This window comes from Littorina saxatilis, linkage group LG7, assembly GCF_037325665.1.
Source record: "Littorina saxatilis isolate snail1 linkage group LG7, US_GU_Lsax_2.0, whole genome shotgun sequence".
Lineage (NCBI taxonomy): Eukaryota > Metazoa > Mollusca > Gastropoda > Littorinimorpha > Littorinidae > Littorina > Littorina saxatilis.
The window spans coordinates 34,845,684-34,849,809 of record NC_090251.1 but is presented as its reverse complement, the minus strand read 5'-3'; the positions used below and the strand labels follow the sequence as shown (position 1 = coordinate 34,849,809).

At 42.1% G+C, this 4,126-nt stretch overlaps 1 protein-coding gene across 2 annotated transcripts in view; it reads left to right on the top strand.

Annotated features, from left to right (window-relative positions):
- Positions 1–502: 502 nt before the first annotated feature.
- The window catches only part of LOC138971280 (uncharacterized), a 9,941-nt gene continuing 6,317 nt past the window's right edge, over positions 503–4,126 (top strand). The window contains exons 1-2 of one of the 2 annotated variants that reach the window (XM_070343991.1): positions 505–658; positions 3,481–3,576. The gene's annotated coding sequence lies outside the window, so the exon portion shown is untranslated. Of the gene's footprint in view, positions 659–3,480; positions 3,577–4,126 lie in introns of both variants that reach the window. The other variant, XM_070343993.1, reaches the window with a different exon arrangement.

Below are 4,126 nucleotides of genomic sequence, written 5' to 3'. Positions count from 1 at the left end.
GTGAGAGCACAACGGGACAAGGAACAGGTGTAAAGACGGAGAAGAAGAAAAAAATGCATGGAGAAGGGCCTCCTCAGCCCTCATGTCCCCCCGAAAACTGTCTGTCACGGTTACAGTGACACGTTTGAGAAAGAAACTCTTTGTTGGGCGCCTTTCTCAAATTGCAACGTAGTGCGCCTGTATACCGCATTGCGGGGGAACAGTTTTGGTTAAAAATCACGAGATGCACGTGGAAAGTGCCAGCGTGAAAACCGTGCAGTTATCGGGTGATTCTTCTCTCACGGTTTAGAACACGTGTTTCAAGCAAGCTATACGGTTGTATGGTAGGCGACCAGTGATTGGTCAGGGAGATCACTTGTCCTGGGATAGGCGACTGCTGATTGGTCAGGGAGATCACATGGTCTTTCTTCCCAGTCCTTCGGTCTTTCTTTTTCTACATGCTTTTGCAGACAGAGGTCTGGTTTGTTTCCGTGACTAAGATTTGGAGGATTCCAACGCGTTGCAAGACTAGTTTAGGTCGACCAACGGGCTTCTGGCGTCATCTCAGCACGCAGAAGGTTTAGGACATGGAGGTTTTGGCTACATATTTTCGCTGACGAGCGGAAGCCAAATATGCAAGCGGTTTGCTTGGGAGAGCTACATTTTACGAGCTGTTGAGGTAATAGTCTCCTATTCTAGGCGACCTTGACCTTGGCCCGCTGTGCCTCGGGCAAAGTCAGCCATTTTTGCGCGTTGTTTGAATGGTGGAGCTGTACGATGGTGCACAAACATTGCTGTTATGGCGTGTGAGGAAGTGATTTAAGACACCGTGAGAGATCACACATGGTCGGTGTTGGATGGGTACCGTTTTCCAAACCCTCAAGAGATTTAGAAAAGTGCCGAAAATGGATTAAACTATGTGGAAGAACGATCGAGAGGTTCAACATAAAAAAGTCAACAAAGACACCTACATTTGCACAAAACACTTCGTCGGGGGGCACTTGAAAATGACATGCTGCTTTTCTTCATAAGTATAAATGGAACAAAAAAGAGTGTACCATGCTTTGACTTTATGTGCTGAGAGAGGAAGAAATGGTTTGAATGTAGCTTTTTCATATCCTCATAAACAAAAGTGTGATACTGCAGCTAGTTAGCAAAACAATTTCACTGAAAAACTAGACAGCAAGTGACTCATAGTCTACAAACCAATGAACACGAAGGCATTTAAGAAACAGGATCATTCTTTTAATCTTGTCAACAATTTTGAACATGAATCTCATTGCAAAAACACTATCTGACAGAACTGACAGAAAAACAAAACTACTTCAGCATACAAATGGTCCAAAGAATATGGTCTGAAATTAGACAAAAAGCATGAAAGCTCGGTGCTTGCAGTTGCATACCACAAGAACACAAAAATGAGAAGAAAAAAAAGGTCAAACTGAACTATGTGTCGTTCAAAGGAAAAATGGTTTGCCTCAAGGAAAAAGACTGAGAGACATCACATAACTGTACAAGCTCACAAGAGCTATTGGTTGTAATCATGAGTAGAACTAGACTGAAATGATAAATAATGTGCATCACAGTACTATTCAAGCACTAAAAGTGCCTCCCACTAGCTTGTCACCAAATAAACAAAGTAGGTTGTAACAAAATTGCAGATTAATAACAAAAATAGTTCAATCAATAGTATATGTCACACCTGACATTAAACTAGTAATTTCCATCACTATCCTTTTCAGGCATTAAAAATAGTTCAAAGCAGCTAGCCCCACATAGAAGTAAGAGGCTCATTCACAAGCTAGTTAAAAGCTGTTCATTCTTTTGTTTTTATATTGTGTGTATATATCGATGCCGCTTATGTGTGCGTATGTTATTGTGTCTGAGTCTGCATCTCTCTGTGTCAGTGTGTCTACATGATGGTTTGAGGTCCACGAATTTTGTCACAGCTTCTTTTACGAATAATTTAACATAACGAACGCATTTGCCTGACCATGTCAGCTAGGTCAAGTGGCTTTTACAAAATTAATTCATTAAAAATTCCACTGTGCACAGACAACACGGGCACAGGCTGTTTATTTTCGGAATATGACTAAGTAGATGAATTGTCTTATCGCATGTCAAAGCCAGGGGAGGTATTCAGGACGCTTTTTTAACAGCACTTAACCGCATGGTGGCGCTTTTTGAGCTGTACGTCGCCCTAAATGCCATTCATAAAATTCAGTTTCCACCCGCCAAAGTCAAGTGACGGTTGTAAAGTTACCGGACCTCCCTCTCGCCGATACTGACAATCGCTGGCGGCGTGATGCCGCCGGTATTCTATCGACGTTTGGATGGCTGTGTCTGCGTGTGGTTTTATCAAATGGGTTGCACCTCTCGGATAGTAGGGAACCGTCGAGTCAATGACAGTGAAATCCTTCGATAAAGGTGGTTGTGTGCATGTGTACAGAGCAAGAAGCGAGGTAAAAACTACCTTGATAGCTAAAGACGTTCTATCTTGGTGACGTCAGTGAATAGCAATTACAATCGGAATGTAGAGCCGTTTAACTAAACAGGTGAAAGCCACTTTAAATGTCCCACTACACTTGAGTACCGTTCAATTATATTATTATAAAATATAATATACATTGATATAGTTAGGTAATTATGCATTGAATGAGTTATAAATGTTCCTGAAAAGCATCTGCCATCTCCTTAAGATTACACAGATAAAAATCTGTATTACTGCAATCCTAATTTAGAAGTGCTTTAGAATTGTTCACTGTGTTTCCCATAGACTGTCACGCTGTATATATCTAGACAAAACAATTTCTGAGACACATAATAGCAGCTTGTATTTTTAGAAATGATTGAATCGACCGACGTACATGACTTTGCTGTCGTCCGGCGTTTCCGTTAGGAAAGGAAAGCTAGGAAGAACACTTGCATCTATGAAAGGATGTTCAGATTGACTAATCATCGACCCATCGTTAATGATATGCAATACCGACACATGCACAGACTGGCGATGACCTTATAATTAGTTTTCTACTGCTGAGATGACGAAGTCACTGGGACAAACTACGTTTTGGGAAATTATTCGTCAGTTCTTGGGAGACGTGCAGAAGAATGACAATTGTTTGGTTTTTTTTATTTTTTTTTTTGTGTCACACTGTTATTGGCCGGGAGGCCACTAAGGCCTAAAAAAAAAAATAGGTGTGGTTACGGTAACCCGACCTACCCTATTTTTTGGGGCCGACCCTATAACTTTTTATTACATTTGTCACAAAAATACCCAAAAAAACAAGTAAACGAGTGCAGAAAACGCAATGAAAGCGAAAGTGCCCGAGTCGCACACTTATTTCCCTGTCAAGTAGGTTTAATTTGTACACATTAGAAAAAAAAGTTAAAAAAAAAAAAAGTGATTGCCTACCTTCCTACCCTATTGTTTTTGGCTATGTTACCGTAACCACACCTATTATTTTTTTTTTGCCTAAAAGATGTCTTGGTTTGTTTAATCAGTGACGGCCGCCCGCAATGGCCTAGTCAGTGGATGAGACACCGGCTTCCCAAGGCGGAAGTTCGTGGGTTCGAACCGCTCCCGATCGCTCGATCCTGGTGAGTTGATTGTGGACAGTTTTCCGATCTCCTGGGTCAACTTAAGTGCAGACCTGCTACAGTGGGACCCCTCTCTTAAGACCCCCCAACTTAAGACTCCCTCCCTTTTAAGACCTTGTTCAGTTTCAGACTGATTTTCTGTTCTTAACCTCTGTAAATTTGTGACCCTCCACCACGGATTGAGTCGCATGTCACCTTTGCATGATTTTCATATTTGTAAATTTTCCTAAAGAGTTTGTTATGCTCTATTCCGTGGTGAAAACCGTTTTAGAAAAGAGCGAAAACTGTTTGAGTTATAAACCTGTGACTAGGGTGACCCTCACACTGTTACCAGACACTCCCCGGACTTATATCATAGCCTAGCGCAGAACCGCGCGAGGTGACATGCGACTCATTTCGTGTTGGAGGGTCACATTTACCCTCGTGTTAAGACTCCCCCCTGTTTAAGACCTGATTTTCTCACGGATTGCGGGGGGGGGGGGGGGGGTCTCAAAGGCCGGGGATCTACGGTAGTGCTTTATCCCCCTTCGTGTGTACACGAACAGTTCAA